General features: G+C 50.1%; 1 long non-coding RNA gene across 1 annotated transcript in view; it reads right to left on the bottom strand.

Annotated features, from left to right (window-relative positions):
* Positions 1 to 1,855: 1,855 nt before the first annotated feature.
* LOC109498119 overlaps positions 1,856 to 20,289 on the bottom strand; it is a 71,104-nt gene continuing 52,670 nt past the window's right edge. The window contains exons 7-10 of the long non-coding RNA XR_006595458.1: positions 12,673 to 12,781; positions 6,328 to 6,413; positions 4,332 to 4,498; positions 1,856 to 3,258 (exon numbers count right to left, since the gene is read on the bottom strand). This is a non-coding gene — a long non-coding RNA (uncharacterized LOC109498119). The remainder of the gene's footprint in view (positions 3,259 to 4,331; positions 4,499 to 6,327; positions 6,414 to 12,672; positions 12,782 to 20,289) is intronic.

The following is a 20,289-nucleotide window of genomic DNA, read 5'->3' as shown; positions in this document are numbered from 1 at the left end:
ATTTTTAAAGAATTTATTTATTGTAAAAGAGACAGAGACAGCGCAAGTAGCAGAGGGAGGGGGACAGGGCAGAGAGAGAGAGGGAGAGAGAGAAAATCCCAATCAAGCTCCACGCTGCCAGCACAGAGCCCGATGTGGGGCTTGAACTCACGAAGCTACAAGATCATGACCTGAGCCAAAACCAAGAGTCGGATGCTTAATCGACTGAGCCACCCAGGCCCCTGGACAAAGAAGCTTTTTATCTCCTAATCCAGCAGTAGGATGGGTCAGCAGGTGACTCTTATCCTTGCAGACATTAGAAGACTTTGGATGGGGCGCCTGGGTGGCACAGTCGGTTGGGCGTCCGACTTCAGCCAGGTCACGATCTCGCAGTCCGTGAGTTCGAGCCCCGCGTCAGGCTCTGGGCTGATGGCTCGGAGCCTGGAGCCTGTTTCCGATTCTGTGTCTCCCTCTCTCTCTGCCCCTCCCCCGTTCATGCTCTGTCTCTCTCTGTCCCAAAAATAAATAAACGTTGAAAAAAAAAAAATTTAAAGAAGACTTTGGTTCTTTCCATTCTGCTTCTCCATCATTGCCCAGGATGTTGCTATCATCTGCATTCAAAGCTGGTTTTAGAATATTCTGTATTTTAGTACCAACCAAGGGGAAGGCTATGTATTAGGATATAGGCCTTGAAATGTCTCCTATCCTTACTTCTCACATTTCATCAACACGCACCTACAACTGAGGCTTCAAAGATAGTCCCTAGCTGAGAGGCCACATGGCCAGCTACAACTAGCTTATTACCTCAAAAGAATGGGGGAAAGATTTGGGGGGTCAGCCAGCCATCTTTAAGCTGGGCTATGTCCATAATCCTTGGGTACGTGTGCAGCAGAAATAGAAGTCCACACTACACAAAAGAAACAAGGAATCAAGGAAGAAAGAAGCCCTAATGAATTCCAGTAGACAATAAACAAAATACTTTTTCACCCAATACAAGACTGTGAACTTGATTTTGCCAGGTATTTGCTTCAATTCTGTGTTTTCCTTAGAATGATCTTTTGAGAATGAAAGGCCACAACACCTATCCAAGCATATGGAAATGGAAATCATCAAAGAAGAAGGAGAAGAAGAAGAAGAAGAAGAAGAAGAAGAAGAAGAAGAAGAAGAAGGGAAAACAAAAATATTGCCACATGACACAGAGGGTCAAGGACATACCCAGATGCCTCCAAATCTGAAAATGATGCGGAGTTGGAAATCAAAACAAAATCTAAGACTCTCCAAGCCCTAACATATGGGCCTTAGACACACATATGGTTTCCATCTCTAGCTGAGAGTTGGATCTAAATGGAGTTTCAAAGCACATATGCAGTTTCATAAATAGAATTAGGTAGATCAGGATACCTTCCAACCCAGAAGTTTAGCAATGTCCTTTGCACAACTAAAGATCTGCTGTTCTAAAATTTAGTCTTTGTTAAAATTTCCTGGCTGGTCTCGGATCCTCATAAAGTTTGGTTTTTACACGTGTTGGGGAAGCTTTAAAGGTTTGCTTTGGGAGAAGGCTAATGAGAATCCCAGAATTTTCATTTTGGGGTAAAAGGATATGAACTAAACCACCCACAGTTTGAACCTCTGAAAAGTATACCTCAAGAACATGAATTGGGGGGATTGACCTAATGTATATCCCATCCAAAGAGCTTGACCAATGAGACAGCTCTCAAAGTTAAAACTAAGGCATTTCTTTTTTTAATTTTTTTAATGTTTATTTATTTTTGAGAGAGAGAGAGAGACAGAGCATGAGTGGAGGAGGAGTAGAGCAAGAGGGAGACACAGAATCCAAAGCAGGGTCCAGGCTCTGAGCTGTCATCACAGAGCCCGATGTGGGGCTTGAACCCACAAACCGTGAGATCATGACCTGAGCTGAAGTCGGGCAGTTAACAGACTGAGCCACCCAGGCGCCCCGAAAACTAAGGCGTTTCTATGATCAAGAAGTATTTACAGAATCTAGAATTGTAGCTCTTTCAGATTCCACTGTCAAAATGTAGTATTCAGCCTCCTCCAAGGACCATAAACATAAAAATATAAATGAAAACTCTAAAATAATGGCTATGCAGTGAATGAAGAAGATGAGGGTATACCCTGAGGACCTGATTGTCACCATTTGCTTTAAATTCATAGAGCCACTGGTCAACTCCCAATCTTATCAGGGTAATGGCAATATATGTAGGAAAAGTCCTTGTTGCGGGATTGAGGATATGGAAATTTTATATCCTGTCTATTTCATTTCATAAGCTTTCCTCTATTTATACGTTGCTTCCCAATAGGCTTCTGTTTGGGAGAGGGTTTTAATGGTTTGCTTTTCCACTACTTTTGGGCTGATTGGGTTTGGCTATATTTGTCCAATATCATCATATAATTTCTCTAAATGCTATGGTTTCTAGAAAGAGAGGGGGGAAAAAAACCTAGAATGGTGCTGTCCTTTCCATTGGTAAATTGACCCAAACTTTATAACATTAACAGATTTCTACCCAGCCAGCACTATCTAACTCTAATAGCAACCGAAATAATGAAAGTGTTCCATACGAGGTCTTGCAAATTAACCCTATCATCTGTACAACCATCAGATTTCTCAGAGAATCTCCAACCTTGCCCCTTCACCTGACAGTAATTGTCTGGATTAATTCATCTACTTTGTTAGGGAAAGGATGGAAGTCAACCAGAGTACAAGTTTTATGGTTAAGCTGTGGAACCTGTGTCCTTCCATATGAAATTAAGCTAATGTTATTACTAGGTGAATTCAGAACTCTCTCAAACCAGTCGACAAACGCATGGCGGAAGAGTGAATAAATCCACATTTGCCAATGTGTGTTTTCTCCTCTGGAGCACAGTTCTTAGGACTTCTCGGATTTGGTAGTAAGAAGCACTTTAACCCACCCAGTTGACAAGACTGAGGTTCAGAGAGACGAAGTACCCCGCCCCAGTTTACAACACCTTTGGACTCCCATCCCAGGGCTCCTTCCTCATCATACAACATGCCAACAAACTCTTCTCAATATTCATAACGAGGAAAACTAGTTGTGCGAATCCTGAGACCACATAGCCAAGGCTAGAATCACTTGAGTTTCCGAACCAACCATTGGAAAAGCTAACAGGAAGTCGAAGAAGTCGACTGGCCACCAAAAGGTATTGTGGAAAGAAGAGCAAAGTCTTGAGGGTAACGGGTTCACGCACAGGCTGTTACTCTTCTGAGGTAGGCTAACCGGAATGTTCCTGGAGAGCATCCTGGAAAGAAAAAATCAGAAAGGTTTCACCTGCTCAGCCCCTCCTTTCTCGACAAGACAAGTGAACGCTGGCATCCCGCCCACCTAGAGAGTAGGAGCTCTCGAGAATTCACCATCAGAGACAAGGTCGCCGAACACATTGGACAGTGTCCAAAGCTCCTCATTGAGGGGGTCAAGACAAATCTTTCTCTCTCTGAGAGCTATTAGACTCAAGAGACCTTTTTCCACCTTCTAAGGTGAAACCCCGAAAGTCAGATTGGAAAGGAAGTGTTTAGTGAGCCAGAACCTCACCTCTGGCTCTGTCTGGGAGTTAGAAGCAGGTTTCCTTCATAGCGCAGTACGTCCTCTTGCAGCCCTGCATTAGTTCAGCACCTCCTTCTACCAAAAGGGGTTTTCTAGAAGCTGCACAGCTAGTACACATGAGCAGAATTGCTCGCAAGCCCTTACGCCAACAGTTTGGTTTCCATACTAGACGGAAGGATTGCTGATATTGCCAGCTGTGACTGTGTGGCTGGAGTGTCCCTGTCCCCAGGAATAGCATCAGAGAATAGAGGGCAGAGAGTTAAACTTGGCTTATCACAGGGAGTCACGCACACCGTACGTAGGTTGAGCTGTGCGAGTCCTTTCTCTGTGCTGGAGAAGATAATATGGACAAGGAGTCACATGCTATTTCTGCACAGCAGAATGCGTTTTTCAACAATCTCTGCTACTAATTAACACAGTCATTCTCCACTGAGAGTCACCACCGAGTGAATGAACACTCGCTTTGTGCCGTATCGGGCACCATATCCGGCACTCCAGGAGTTGACTGTGCAAATTCTCTGCTACCTTAATCATCTTCGGGGGTGTCTCCCCCTCGAGCCGCTGGTGCCACTAGGCCCATATGCACAACGGGTTTCGGACTTGAATGGAACGGACACGGAGCACCCTCCTGGGGTTTTCTCATCTGGTGCGATAGGGGTTTAATCGTGATGCTGGGTGATTACTAATGGAGACGGAGCCTGGATTCTCAGCTGCTGTGAAAGGGGGGATGGCAACAGATGGATTCGGCATCACGTCCTCCTTTGTACTAACCTGCGGGAGCACCGCGTCAGGCAGAACTGTTCCGGAACAGCATACCGATGAGGCAAAGCAGGGTTTTTAGGAAGCGTCCTACCAAGTGCTCCTCTCCAATTCTGTCTGTTGGTGTTTCCATTCAGCACCTGCCACCTTCTCACCCGGTCTCTTTGAGATGATGGCCACTTAAGGGAAGGGAAAAAAAAAAAAAAACAGAAATAATAAGGAATGCAGAAAATCCTTCGTTTCTTCTAATCCTGAAACATCCCCGATCATCAAAACTTTGGAATCTATTAGACGTCCAGGAATATCTCAGTGGTAGGGCGGAGTGCAGTCCATAGAAAGTCCATATGACCTGTACTGGGGACGTACCATGCCATGCTATGATAACAAAGGCCAAAAGAGCAGGAGCTTTTCTCTCTGTTGGTGTTTCTCTCAAGACTCATCACCCGAGAGAAGTTTGTATCTGGTGCATGCCAGGTCCAAGGATGGTCAGGAGGGCCCTCATCCACCTACTGTCTCGGGGATCCAGGCTCCTCCCATCTGGCCAGGCTATCATTTCAACACATGGCTCCCGGGGAAGAGAGAGTATGGAAAACTCTTAACTGGCTCAGACCAAAACTGACACGTGGCTTCACTCAGAACGAGCCCGTTGGGCAGCTGTAGTCCTACGGTCTCCAGCCACTTTCAGGGCAGCCGAGCCTTCCCGTTGTGCGCAGGGTGGAAGGGAGACTAGATGTGGAAAGCGCCAGGCATCTCTGGTCGCTTCCACCAGTGGCCGAACCCATCCACTAAGGAGCAGATGTTTTCATGACAACCATCCTCAAAATTGTCAGTGGCCGCCACCTCTGAAGACTGCAGCCAGTCCCACTGCTTTGGGGACAATGAACTCCCCATGATCTGAGGCCCTGCCTTCCAAGCCTCCACGAAGGGCCAAGGCTGTTTCATCACCACCATCCAGGAGCACTGGGTCACCTACTTCCTACCTGAAGATACGGACTAATTCCTGCTGTATCAATCTAGCCACCAAAACACCAAGAGCAACAAGAGAAGGAGCCTTGAATTCTCCAGAATCTCTCGTAGCATAAGGAATCAGCTCTTGGTGAGGAACATACTTGAGTCAGCGCTTGGATATCAACTGCCAAAGGCCAGGGAATCATGTGTCCCACAAATAAAACCGAAGTTGTTCCGGAGGCGGGAGAGAGAAGGCAGGAGGAGATGCCAGAGAAGATCCCAACCCAGAATAACATCTGTCTAGAAATCTAGAGAGGAGGACTGGGTGTTGTATGTAAGGGATGAATCACTGAATTCTACTGCGGAAACCAATACTGCACTGTATATTAACCAACTAACATTCAAATTTAAATTTTTTTTTTCATTTATTTTTGGGACAGAGAGAGACAGAGCATGAACGGGGGAGGGGCAGAGAGAGAGGGAGACACAGAATCGGAAACAGGCTCCAGGCTCCGAGCCATCAGCCCAGAGCCTGATGCGGGGCTCGAACTCACGGACCGCGAGATCGTGACCTGGCTGAAGTGGGACGCTTAACCGACTGCGCCACCCAGGCGCCCCTGCATTCAAATTTTAAAAAAAGGGGGGGGTGGGGAGAGAGAATAATCTGTCTCTAGAAATCCTTCTAGTCCCTGAAAAATCTACCAAACTCAAGAACAGTCCGTGTAAGAGTGACCTTTGATGAAAAAAACACTTGGAATAAGGATTCCAGTCAAGTCTGACCAGATCCCCAAGGGCAGGAGCCCCGCTGACAGCTGGCTCACACAGGGACATGACCTTAACTGTGCTGGAATGTGTGCTGGTGAGGGCCTCCAGCTACTCCATAGGGAAGGAAATGCAGGGGAGTAAAGCAATTAACTCATTTTATAGCGTCCCTGCTAGGGCCTTAGCGTTACGTCTCCTGAATACCTACAGCAAAAGTACACCTGCTTTCACCTCTTAGGGAACTTTCCAAACGGCCTTACATTCATTTGGGTATTTCGCGTGGCTTCCCCCACCTCACCTCCACTCCTCGCACACGCACACTCAGAGCCAGGACCCAGAAAAATGCGCCTCTTCTGCTAGAATCGACACAGTGCCGGGGTCTACCTGGAGATCAGACGGGATAAAGGAGAAGCCATGCGGCATCACGGTTAGCACCAGGGCTAAGTGGTACAATTGTGCCCGTAGTGGGTATCCTGGCTCTAAGTCCACACTTCCATTAAGAGCCTTTATCTAGCTGGTAGTTAAATGAGCAAAAGATTCTCTGTGAGTGTAAGAGCTGGAGTGGTGTAAGCCTCAGTAAATGTTGGCTGCTGTAATAGCTACTGCCCTCTATGAATACGGACACAGCAGAAAAACACGGTATTATCATGACACCAGCTCAGCTGGGCTGGGGGGTTGCTGGGGGACGGGGCGGGGGGGGGGGCGGCTGGAAGGAACTAGCGCTGGGAACCCTACAAATGACATAGAGGTCACAGCATAAGAAAGTCCACTTTGTTTAATGAAAGACTCAATGCTGTTGAGAAACTTGAGGCATCAGCTAAGTGGAAGGGAAGGCAAAAGTCACCTTCCGGAAGCCCTGAAATTACTTGATTGGCAGAGACCATGAGTGCCCCCCAGCCCCCATTATGTTCTCCACTTCTTCCATAGCACCTGGTCTTTGCAATGGGACGGAGATAGGTGTGGCCATGAGACTATGGCTGGGCAGGGGGATGTAGGCGAAGGTGTTATGTCGGAGCTTCTGGGAAACTTCCATAGGTAACAGCAGGCGTCTGTCCCTTGCCACACCTTCCCCATCCCTCTTTCTTGCTGGCAGGAAAGCAGGTGTGATGGAGCAGCTCTGGAGCAGTTATCTTGGACCAAAAGATGCCCTTGGGAACGGAAGCCCATGCAAGCCCAAGAAAGAAGCAGCAAGAGGCGGCAATTAGGCATCGCTGAAGGGTAGCGTGTTAGACAAGCGAAGCGATCGTCGCTCCAGAGGAGAGACACAAAGCAGAGGAGGGCAAGGCTAGCAGAACCCTTGACCATCTACGTGCAGACTTCGTGCAAAAGAAAAGTAAACTCTATCCTGCCGAAGCTACAGTCACACCGGATCGCATTTTGTGCGCAGTCCAACTTCATCCTCAATGGTGGTGACTTTCGCTACCTGTGCGGCCACTGATGACATTTCCACGTAACCCACCTTGGCCATTCATTCTATTGCTCTTCAATGGTCAGGGATGTTAGCACTGATGATGCCTTTAATCTTATTTTACCAGTGTTATCATCTCACACCCATCTAAATGCTCTTCAAAGCGAAGCTGGAGTGTCAGTCTGACCATTGTCCATCGTGCCTGGATGTTGTCACAATTTTCACAGACTTCATTAACACAACAACAACAACAACAACAACAACAACGATGGGAACCATGACAAAGCTTTGCAATTTTGCCTAGAGCTGGCCCGAGGAAGCATGGGAGCCATGGGAGGCTATACGAAAACGATTATTGTTCCGAAAGGGCTTCTGGCCTCCCTCCATACAGAAGTGTCATCCCAATCATGAATTCGGCATCCTCTAGGACTCCCCCAGCGTACAGCCGTATTCCTATTGAGTGGTCGCGGAATGTAGGTAGGCAGCACCCAGCCCGCACATTCCGGCGACTTCTCCGCCCCAGACGCCACGTCCTGGAGACACCAGCTGCTGGCCCGGTGAATGGTGATGCCAACTGACGCCCGAAGGGGAGAACCGAAGCGGCAGGAAGCAGCTCCAGCCAGGTGCACCAGGCACCCTGGACATCCCACACACCACTGTCCTCCATGACTGATGGGAAGTCACATGACCAGGTCAAGCCGCCACCCTGCCTCCTTGACTACCACCGCCAGGCACGCAGAGTTTGGCCCTGGGGTCCCAACCCACCCGTTATTCAGTTGGCAGGGTTTTTTTTTTTTAAACCCCTGAGTATTTGTGCTGTTTTGCTCTTGTATTAACATCATTGGGTATTATTCCACCTAATCCTCGTAACAAATTTTGCTACGTAGGCATGGGCAACCCCGTTCTTGGTATCTTGAATCGAGGAAACAAGGCCCTGAGAGTTGCCAACCGCCCCTATGCACCCCAAGACCCGCCATGGAGCAGGGAGATTCCAGCTACCTCTGAGACCCGCCCAGGGCGGGGATTGAGGGGACCATCCAGGAGGGTGGGCTTTGGGTACTGCTATGAATACAGGGAGGAAAGGGGCTGGAGAAAGGCTTCCCCAGGCTGCACCCTCCACTCTGCCTTCCTCCCACCTAGGTCCCTGCTGACCTCCCCCCAGGAGCTTGGAGCCTCCCCCCAGCAGGCAGCCACTCAACCCTGTGCAAGACAGAGACAGAGGCTTGATGCACCAACCCCCTGTGGGAGCCGGGACATTACTTGAGAACCAAGTGAGGTCTGTCTTCCACGATTTGTCACTTTTTCATTGAAGATGGGAAATGGATGCAATTTTGTTGTCGTTGCTGTTCTTTACTGCAGTCCGAGTGCTAACAGGACCCGGCGCTCACTCTCTCTCTCTCTCTCTCTCTCTCTCGTCTCTTTTGGAGGAAGGGGACATTTGAACTGAAACACGAAGTGTGGAGTTTAGAACTGATGAGTCAAGGGGGTGTCAGAGGAGCCTAACTAGAAAAGGGGAAGTCAAGATTTTAATGTTCTCAAGCACAAGCCTCTCCATCAAGCAGTCCAGTGTGCGCGCGGCTAACGAACGGGCGTACTAGATCGGTCGCTCTCAGATTGATCGGGGGGCTGTATGAACCCTGCGGCTGGAAGGGCGTGGGCGTCCAGGGCATCTTCGCCCTTCTTTTCACACGGGCGGAAATGAGCAATGTGCATCGAGCTGCGCGTTCTCTGTTGTGATTTCCCCACTGAAGCGCCGGGGGTTAGGCTGTGATGAAATTAACACAGCAGAGTGACCTGTGATAGGGGTTAACCCGCAAGGGCAGCGGCAGCCTGAAATCCGCATCCTGGCGTCCCGCGCTCGCGGGCAGAAGGGAAGCGTGCAAGGGCGCTGCGAGTCAGCCAAATGATACAGCACTACTATATCTAGACAGTGTTTTCTTTTCTGGAAACTAGAAAGGTCTCAGAGACAGATGGACTTTTGGTTTCCGAAAACTGTAAAACAGGGAGACGAGACACAATATGCACCGAGAATTGATGTCAGTTGTATTTATGCTTTTTTTTTTCTTGCCAAAAAAAAAAAAAAAAGTAGATTCAGTTTTATTATGTGGTGAAGGATGTGCTCTGTTTTGTGTAAAGTCTAGTGATCCTTTTGGTGACAAAATAGAAAAATCGGAACTTTCCTTCTTTTCCTTGAGAGATGATCAGAGCTCGTTTATGAACCGACATTAATTTATCAGGGTTAAGAAAGCAAAATCAGGGGTGGCTCCGTCGGTTAAGCACCTGACTCTTGATGCTGTCTCAGGTCATGATCTCACAGTTCGTCAGTTCAAGCCCCAGGTCGGGTTCCATGCTGGCAGCACAGAGCCTGCTTGGGATTCGCTGTCTCCCACTCTCTCTTGCTCCACCTCCAACTTGCCTGTGCACACATGCTCTGTCTCTCTCTCTCTCTCTCAAATAAGTAAATAAACTTAAAAAAAAACGAAAGACAGCAAAATCATCAGTTGGATGCTTGCTGTGTGCTGAGTGTTTACATCTTTAGCGTTGCATTTTTTCACAGTGTCCCCTCTAAGGTAGGTTGAATTTGAGACCATTCTGCAGTTGATGAAGGTGAGGTTGGGGAAGATTAAATCATTTTTCCAACATCACACAACTAACAAGTGTTAGAACCGGAATTCAAAAGTCCGGAGAACAGACCCCAGGTTTCCAACTCCAAGAACAGGTTGTTTTGCAGTGCAGTTCTCCCACTACCGGATGTTGGTATGGGTAAGAATTTTGCCTGGGGTAAAGGCAACCCCACAGTAAACTGCCTAACTGTTCTTGAAGGTTGATTCCGTGCCAACCATTTTATTCGCCCTGTTTGAGAAGGTCAAGATTAAACCCTTAGGGCACCATCTCCCTCACGGTCCACACTCAAGGTGCATTCTCAGTGTCCCTCCGTGCATTCCTCTTAACCCCCCTGCCACTTCTGTATCTCTCCACACCCATTGTAGAGGTAAAGAAAGTGAGAGCGGGGGGGCGCCTGGGTGGCGCAGTCGGTTAAGCGTCCGACTTCAGCCAGGTCACGATCTCGCGGTCCGGGAGTTCGAGCCCCGCGTCAGGCTCTGGGCTGATGGCTCGGAGCCTGGAGCCTGTTTCCGATTCTGTGTCTCCCTCTCTCTGCCCCGCCCCCGTTCATGCTCTGTCTCTCTCTGTCCCAAAAATAAATAAACGTTGAAAAAAAAAAAAAAAAGAAAGTGAGAGCCAGACAGATGACCTAACTTACCAGGTGTCCCATACAAATAAGCAGGTAAGTGCCAGAGCCAGGGGAGACACCCCAAATTCCCTTGGGTTCTAAAGCCCATGTCCCTCTATTACTTCTCATAGATTCCATCACCATTTAAAAATAGTGGAGACCTTGAGACGGCGCACTCCAAATCCCTGTATTGACTTATTAAAACCTGGAGCTCCCACAAAGGGGAATTGATCAAGGTCAGGGGTAGGCAGAGAGGGGGAGCCCCACAGGCGAATCCGCCCCCTTCGCCGAATATCCAGGTATACCACCACAAAGAAGAGGTGCCAATACATGGGTGCCGGGGGCTCAAAAGGAATATGTAGCAATTCATTTCGAAAACTACACAAGGATTCAGGGAAAGAAGATTTGGATAAAAAAGGAATGGACCTTGTACGTGAAATGGGAGCTCAGAAATGCTCACAAGTGACCAGCGTCACTAAATAATTAATCAAGAGCAGGCGGGAGGTGGTTTGAAATGTAAATGGACGGATGAAGGTGCGATGCTGTCATCCAGGAGAGGGTGATGTGACCAGAATTGTGAACCAGCCTCACCTGCCCCCACTAAGGGCACAGCCACAGAGGAAGAGAGGCTAGCAGACCAAACCACCCCAGAACCCCGAACTCCTGACTTTGACCTGCCGTTCACTTTCATGTCCCGCGCCCCAAAGAGATGTTTAAAAAATGATGAAGAGCCAGCTGGGCACGAGGGAGGGGAAGAGAAGCCATCTAAAGAAATGTTACCTCACAAGGCTGCAGGCGACATACTTGAGAACAGCTTTCTTTTCCTTACGTCTTCCGGCTTCTCGGAAAACAACGCACCTTTTGTCTCTCCTTCCCAGCCACCCCGCCGCCCCCCCCCCCACTTCCCAAATTCTCTAGAGCTCTTCCTGCAAGTGGTTCGCGTGACTCAAAGACAGACAACAGCTGCAAGCAAAGGAACAAAAAAGATTGACAATGAGGAAGGAGGCAGACAGAGAAACTCCTTTACCTTATCACGCCAGATGAAAAACAAACCAACAAAGTCTGCGGAAGACAGGCTGTCTCTCCTCTAACTAAACACAGATCAAAAGTCTCTGTTCTAGAAAAATGCGACAGCTGGGCGCTCGAGTCACAGCATCTTCGATCGGGAACACGTATCCACGCCTAGCATGGCCCCTGGTACACAGTAGGTACTAAATGTGTGCCAGTTCTCTCTCTCTCTCTCTCTCTCTCATCTACTATATTGTTCCAAAAAGGCAAGAGGACCCTGACTCTGTGAACCTCTCTAAGCTTCAGTTTTCTCCCCTGGAAAACGGATACAATCCCAGTGCCCACCTCGAAGGGAGAAAGGCTAGTGCCTGCCTGGCGCTCCCATGAGCTCCTGTAGTGCTGGTCGTTTCTTGGTTGGCCTGGGGGACCCGCCACTACTTCTGGGTGGCAGGAACGCCGGGTTCAAGGTCAGGTGGTGGGAGAGACAGCTGACGAGGGGGGCGCAGGCCAGAAGCATGAATGTTTGGAGCACGGCTGTGCCCCGGAGGGGCTGCTGGGTCTCAGGGAAAGGGGCCAGACATGGAATGCAGCCAGGTGGAGGCGAGGCCAGCGAGGTCCTGAGCTAGTCCGGTCCAGGTGGGAATGGAAAGAGAACAGCTCCAGAAGCTGTTAAGGACACAGGGAAGTGGAGCTTCCCTGGGTGACCCCAACACCGCCCCCAGTGGCCAGGAGGAGAGCGAGGTGTCAGCATGGGGGTGGGGGCCCGAGTCGACAGCTGGTTCAGGGGCTGAATCCAATGAGCAAGTTCTTAGCAGCCCCGAGGCGGCTGCACCTTGAGATGTCACTGTTACTTTCCGCTTCTCTTCCCAGAAACTGACAGCTGTGTGCCCGCCTCTCCCTGCACTTCCCCAGGCACCTTCCCTTCCCCTCTGCTCCTCCCCCTTCTCTCCACTTGCACTTCACCTTCCTGCTCTCCTTCTCTTTATCATTCTTACCTCCTGTCCTTTGCGGCAAAAGCAGGAGCGATCCCCTCCCCCACAAGAATTCCGCACCCACCGTGGGTCTTCAGGGTTTCCTCTCGCTTGTGCATTTTGCTGGGGGGGGCTGTGATCGTAAAGGACAGTGTCAGGAGTGGAAAAGAGGGAAGGCAAGGTCTTGTTTCCTTCCCGAGACTCCCACTGCCTTCCCGGCACCTCTCTTCACCCCCGCCCATCCCACACCCATTGCTTCCGGCATGGTCCAAGGGGAAGCCAACTCTTTACCTACACAGTCCTGGTTCCTCAACCCATAATGGAAATAAAAATAGAGCAGAGCCAAGCACTGAGGCTTATCCTCTGATGCAGCACAAGCTGCTATGGTGCATACATTTTTCCAAATTTAAAAACCTACTTCCTGATGCCTTAAGATTCAGGGAGACAATATTACACACACCCTTAAGTTCATGGACACTTTCTTTTCAAGAGTTTATTATTTACGACATGGTTTTCCATAGAAGACTTCTCGTCCGTATTTTCAAAAAGTTTATTGGCGGGGTGCCTGGGTGGCTCAGTCGGTTAAGCACCCAACTCTTAAATTTTTTTTTCAACGTTTATTTATTTTGGGGACAGAGAGAGACAGAGCATGAACGGGGGAGGGGCAGAGAGAGAGGGAGACACAGAATCGGAAACAGGCTCCAGGCTCTGAGCCATCAGCCCAGAGCCCGACGTGGGGCTCGAACTCCCGGACCGCGAGATCGTGACCTGGCTGAAGTCGGACGCTTAACCGACTGCGCCACCCAGGCGCCCCAAAGCACCCAACTCTTGATTTGGGTTCAGGTCACGATCTCAGGGTTCTGGAGATCAATCCCCACATCGAGCTCAGGGCTGACAGCACAGAGCCTGCTTGGGATTCTCTCTCGCCTCTCTCTGACCCTCCCCTGCTCATGCACACGCATTCTCTCTCTCTCTCTCTTTCTCTCTCTCTCTCTCAAAATAAATAAACTCAAGAAAGAAAAAGTTTATTGGCAAGACTTCTAAAACTCCACAACTTAAGGATCCACTCTTTGCCTGTAAAATATATGTAAAGAAATGACATCAGCTAGGCAATCCTATTTTTGAGAAATTGAAACTTAATTTATATCTCATCTGGGAAATATTTTCCAGAGGGGGGAAAAATAATCCTAAAGGTAGAAATCTGAGCTTTGGGGGGTATGTGTGTGTGTGTGTGTGTGTGTGTGTTCATTTCTCCAAGAACTGTGGATTTACACACAGAAGATTGTAACCAGCTGTCCCTCACCCCCCATCTAGTAGGGAGCAAGAAGCTCGTGGCTTGGACTTGAGTGAGAAGCATTTAAGCTCAATAGGAAGAAAGGATCCCTGACAATGAGGATTGTTAAGACATCCATCCTAGGCTTCAGGTGAGGGCAAAAGCAGGGATGAAAATGGGGCCAAGGGTGGAGTCTCCTACGAGTGTTGGCCCTTGCAAGATGCCGCAATGGGGCATGTAGACTGAAGGTCTGATCCCTGCCCCTGAGGGGATGATAACCTGCAGAGGTGCTAATATTAAAGCGTCCAGGTCTTTGAGTCTAAATTACAGTTTTTCCCACATACAGGAAATGTGCTACCTCATACAAATAAGCAATGCAGAGGCCAAAGCACCACACAAGCCCATTGTGAGTGACCATGAGTCATGGCAATTCCCTCAGCCCATGCTCTTATTAAGGAAAGGCCACGGCGTCCATTTGAGCAGTGACCCCCAATCAGCCATAGACTCAGGGTCGGTCATGCAGGAAGCCAAGGACCCTGGAGTGTCGTTCACCCTACTCACATCAATGAGCTGCACTTGCCCCACCCCCCGGGTTGAATGCCTCAGTAGCATTTCTTCAAGAAGAAAGCCACGCACACAGTGAAAACAGTATCTGGCTGTCTCTCATCATCTTTGACTTGCCTTTGAATTTGACTTGACAATATCAGGCCCGTATAATTAACCTAAGGTTGTCAGAAATGCTAGAAAGTGGCAGGGGTTTGTTCTCCAACAGTACTTTTCAGGATATAATCTTAGAGCGAAGATTGTATCTAGAAGAGGTACTGATGAAGGGGGGTGAAGAAACCTGCTTCTGCCCTCTTGGGGATGGAACCAAGGAAGAAGCCTGTCCGGGTTGCTCCTGGTGACCACCAGGGTCCCCACCTCCCCACTGGTGCCTTGCAACCACATGAAGTCAGGACCCTGAGATGACAAAGAACCTTCTCCCATTGGCAAGAGGCACGGGACACACCTCCAAACTTTGGGTGGAGGGAGCAGCCCTCCCAAAACCTCCTAACCCGTGGACATAGGCAAGTGTTGGTTTCTGGAATCCACGTGCAACCCACCAACTTCTGCAGGAACCGATGGCCCCTTGAAGTGACTTTCTTCACCAGTAAGTTCTTTTTGCACGAAATACAATTCGGAGGCGGGGAGGGACCATGGACAGTCTCCATCTATTTGTGAATTACATATATAAATACACACCTATCGAGTACTTCTCAGTGTGTACAAATATGCCCAAGCTTCACACGCTCCTTTACCATTGCCCCATTCCTGAAGGACGTGTGGGCTGCTTCGCTGGGGGAGGGGATGGCAGGCCAGAGGAGGGGAAACTTGGTTCAAAGGAGCGCGAAATGCAGAATCTGAACATTTTTGTGCACCGGGAACTGGTAAAGAAGGAGCAGAGACAGGAGGACTTGAGAGAAGAATGACCTCTCACTCAGTCACCATTGAGGGACAAACAAGTTCGAGAGAAACAAGCACTAAAGCCCAACCCCAGAGCAGGGACACAAGACAGAGACCCACGACTTCTGGTTGCTAGGGAAGTGGAGGAGACACAGCGGACCTGTCCTTTGGGTGAGGATGTAAGAGCATCCCAAGAAGCCTTCGCAGCACAGGGAAGGAAAACCAACAACGTTTTTTCTAGCCGGGATCCCCTCCTCCACTACTTCTCAAACAGCGAAAAGGGAACGAAATCGCTGGACCCTTCCGCGAGGATGTGTGTGGGAAGGAGAGAAGTCTGTGTGTGTGTCTGTGACTCTTTCCTGGGGCACTGGCTGCAGGCGCGCGGCCTCGGGTGTCACAGCGCTGGGGTGAGCCTCTGTCTACAGCTGCCAGGGTCGGCCACAGCTGGAGGGCCTGCTCACCCCGGAATGAGCGCGTGTGCGTTCACTAGGGCTCAACAACCCGAACGCAAGTTTTCGTGCCCGAAATTACTAGATCAAGGGTTGTCTTGCTGAAGCTTGAGGACTGCGTGCCACTCATCCCTGTTTTTTAGAGGAACGATAATCCAGGTGCAGGGCGCGTGGAGAATGCTACTTGAAGGTGAGAAGAGGGCTCATTTGATTAACAAATAGCCCGTGAAGTTAGCACTAGCCTCTCCCTCCCCCCCAGGACCTCTTCCTTGAACTTCCCCCCTCCCACCCCGAAGTCTGCTGAAGCGCCCAACGAGAGCGGAAAACGAAATCATTGCAAATCAAGAAATATGGAAGAGGCAATAGGCTATAATACAATGAGTTCTGTTCTCAGACTCCAAAGATCACAGTTCAAAAGTCATCTCCGGCCGTGACTAGCCGTGTGACCGGGAACCAGTTATTTAACCTCTCGGAACTCCAGTGGCCCCTGCCTAGACCACAGAGACTCTCAAACACAGCTGAGCCTTGAACCGTGCCGGGGTGAGGGCCACCGATCCCCAAGCAGTGGAAAATCCATGTGTAAACTCTGACTCCCCCAAACCTTAACTACTGCTGGCCTACTGTTGCCAGGAAGCCTTACTGATCATATAACGAGTCGATTGGCACAGATTTTGTGTATTACATGCTGCGTTCTTACAATAATAACACCTTTTTCTCTCTTTCCTGCTTTCTTTATTTGGTATTTCTAGGCTACACGGTTTGTCTGTGAGTTTTTTCAAATTGTTGCGGGTCTCCAGAATATTTCCAATCCATGTATTTGAAAAAAGCCCACGTCGGGGCGCCTGGGTGGCGCAGTCGGTTAAACGTCCGACTTCAGCCAGGTCACGATCTCGCGGTCCGTGAGTTCGAGCCCCGCGTCGGGCTCTGGGCTGATGGCTCAGAGCCTGGAGCCTGTTTCCGATTCTGTGTCTCCCTCTCTCTCTGCCCCTCCCCCGTTCATGCTCTGTCTCTTTCTGTCCCAAAAATAAATAAATGTTGAAAAAAAAAATTTAGAAAAAAGCCCACGTACCAGGTCAAACCCGTGTTATTCAAGGGTCCACCTGTCCTCCCGCCCTCACAGGCCTTGGCGGTGGGGCTTAGATGAGATGTGGTGCACTTGACCGACAGCCCGGTCCCTGCCCCCGCACAAAGTGCTCCGTGAGCGTTTTTGACAAAAGCACTGGAGAACATCGGCTAAGGCCACACCAGTCGTTACGGAAATCGTCGGTTTAGGGGCGCCTGGGTGGCTCAGTCAGTTGAGCATCTGACCCTTGATTTCGGCTCAGGTCACGATCTCAAGGTTCGTGAGTCAAAGCCCGGTGTAGGGCTCTGAGCTGACAGCACTGAACCTGCTTGGGATTCTCTTTCTCTCTCTCCCTCTCTGCCCCTCCCTGCACCCCCCCCCCCCGCCACTGCCACACACACGCGCATACTCACTCTAAATAAATAAATAAACTTAAAAAAAAAAAAAAGGAAATCGTTGGTTTAGACTGCTAAAGAGTCTGCACCAGTCTGCAGAAGAAAAGGCAATATCCTCATTTCTTCTTTGAGGCCACCCTCTTCGCATTTCCCCAGGAACATGTTTTTTGTGGGAGAACCCGGAGCTGCTCCCCTAAAAACAGCTCTGTGGGGCCTTTGAAGCCAAGGCCCAAGGGAAGCGCTAGCAGAAGGCAGAGCAGCTGTGGTTTCAAAGCGGGAGGATGAGCCCCTTGTTTTCCAATCACAACCTGCCTGGAATTTCTCTAGCCAGAGATCCAACCCGGCGGGCCACGGGTGGCGAAAAGGATTGGAGCACCAAACTCCTCTCCCGGCCGGAAGCGCAGAGAGGACGGGGACCCCGTCTGCCTGGATCACCGTGGGGTCCTGCCCGGCAGGAGGAGGCGCTCCTTGGGGTGCTGATGAATGTGTGAATGTGTGAACGTGGTGACGCCTGCAAGCCCCGAAGCAGGTGCGTTGGGGGGGTGGGGGGGTGGGTGGAAGGGGGCACATGGAGCCTGAGGATGCGGCTGTGCCCAAACAGACCTGCAGTCTGAATGCCTGGAGAAGCACCTGCTTCTCAGCTCTGGTCCCCTGACTCAGTGCAGCCCCAAACCACACAGCGTTCCTCCTCGGCTCCACGGATGGCAGCGTGCTCTCACCCTCCGGAGCCTCGCCCCGATCTGGGCACACAGCTCGGGAACAAACTGGAAATACGTGAACAGGCACACGGGCACCCCCCCCCCCCCCGGCAGTGACTTTCTGGACTGGGGGTAAGCCGAGTGCCTTCCACCCACTCGGGCACCGTCAGGGGGCAGTTTCTGCTCTGGATGAAAGGGTGGCTCTCCTCCCCACACCCTTTCTACTCAGTTCCTCCCTGCTGTACTCTTGTTCTTTTTTTTTTAATTTTTATGTATTTATTATTTTTTAGATGTTTTTATTTATTTTTGAGAGAGAGAGAGAGACAGCGTGAGTGGGGGAGGGCAGAGAAAGAGCAGAGGAGCCACAGCGGGGCTCTAACTCATGAACCAAGAGATCACCACCTGAGCCGACGTCAGACACTTAACCGACTGAGCCACCCAGGCGCCCCTAAGTTTTCGTTATTTTTTAAGGAATCTGTACGCCCAACATGGACTCAAACTCATAACCCCAAGAGATCAACAGTGGCCTGCTCTACCGACTGAGCCAGCCAGGCACCCCCTCCCTGCCGTATTCTTAACCTCAGTCGGTGTCGTGAACCCCAACTCCATCACCAAAATCCCCCCATGTCCCCCTTGCTGTCTCTCTCTCTCTCTCTCTCCATTTCTTTCTCTGTCTCGCTTTCCCCACCTCTCTCCCTGTGTTTCTCTATCTCTCGGACTCTGTCTCTGTCCCTGTACCTGTCTCTTTCTTGGCCCCCCTCCCTTACCACCCCCCATTTTCCCATCTCCTTTCCTCTCCTTTCTCTCTCTCTCTGTCTCCCCCTCTGTTTCTCTATCTCTCTATATCTCTCTGGATATCTCTGTATATCTCTCCTTCTTTCTCTGTCTCCCCCTCTGTTTCTCTATCTCTCTATATCTCTCTGGATATCTCTGTATATCTCTCTGGATATCTCTCTGGATATCTCTGTATATCTCTCCTTCTTTCTCTGTCTCCCCCTCTGTTTCTCTATCTCTCTATATCTCTCTGTATATCTCTGCATATCTCTATGTATATGTCTCTGTCTCTGTCTCTCTCATTCCCCCCACCCCCTACCGCCTCCTCCCATCTCTCCCTCTCTGTCTCATTCCTCTGTCTCTCCTATTTTACTTTCCAAGTATGTCCCCAGTCGGGTCTTTTCCTCCCCCCACTCCACCAGGAGGGGCCCTCACAAAGCCTCTCCACTCTCCATACTGATCTTTGGGGCACAGCTCAACACCCTCCACCCTTCCCTTTCCTAACCCACGCACCAAAATGTCTCCAAAGTGTTCCTCACGAAACACGCTGCTAAGAGCATCTTCCCCGAAGTCACCCAGAGGGACCCCCACCCCTCTCCAAGCCCGGCTCCCACACCCCCAGCTACACAGTGCCACCACCATTGAGCACTCCCTACCGCCAGGGTCCTGCAAAGCTCTCTCCATACAACTCCCCACTGAAGCCTCATCACGTCTCGGAGGCAGGAGGCTTTGCTTCTCTGTCTTGTGAGTGAGGAAGCCAAGGTTTGGGGATATCCATCGGGCGTAGGTGGCTAGGAAGCAGCCGAGCAGGACTCTCAGCCCAATGGGCCGACCCCAGCGGCCCTGCCCTCCCCACCTGCCTTCAGCAATCGGGGTCACACAGAAGGCTTAGTCCCTCCCAGACCCACCCCCAGGGCCAAGGGGAAGGGGTTTCCCACCCGCTTCAAGTATCCTCATAACTGAAGACTGAATTAGTCGGTAGCTTTCTTGTGAGTTGCTGCCCTTCTCACGGGAGTGGACACCCTGCAGATCAAGAGTCGGCACTCACAGAGGCTTAACTGAAATCAAGTAATGGGCACATCGGTGAGGGAGCAGGTGAATGAACGCCACGCTCTCAGGGGGTCATATTTCTCCGTCTCTCCTATAACAGAACTCAATTTCTTTGCGGGCCATGTTAGACATTTTGGAAGGAACCACGCTGCTTATAGAATAACAGCAGAAAGAGTCTACGTTCCCATCGCTGAAGGATAGAGTCGCCATTACAATAAAAGCGTCGGTGTGTTTCTTACCATTGTTCTTGGCCATCGTTGTTTACTGTGGGAGGTCCCCCTGCCTGAATTTTAAGCAGATGGGCCTGGGCTCCATTCACAATTTCCCTGATTTAGGAAAAATCATTTTCACAGACGGGGACGGTGGCACCTGCCAACCGCCAGAGCCCAACAGCAGCTTTGGTCGTGGTGCACCTGGATGTGGTTTTTCTTCACCGGCGACGTCTCCGCAGGCTGCCTGTGCTGTTGGTCCCGATGACAACGGGGCCGAGGATGAG

Source organism: Felis catus, chromosome A3 (genome assembly GCF_018350175.1).
Source record: "Felis catus isolate Fca126 chromosome A3, F.catus_Fca126_mat1.0, whole genome shotgun sequence".
Classification (NCBI taxonomy): Eukaryota; Metazoa; Chordata; class Mammalia; order Carnivora; family Felidae; genus Felis; species Felis catus.
Note: the sequence above shows the minus strand (reverse complement) of the source record. Positions and strands in the feature narration are given on the sequence as shown.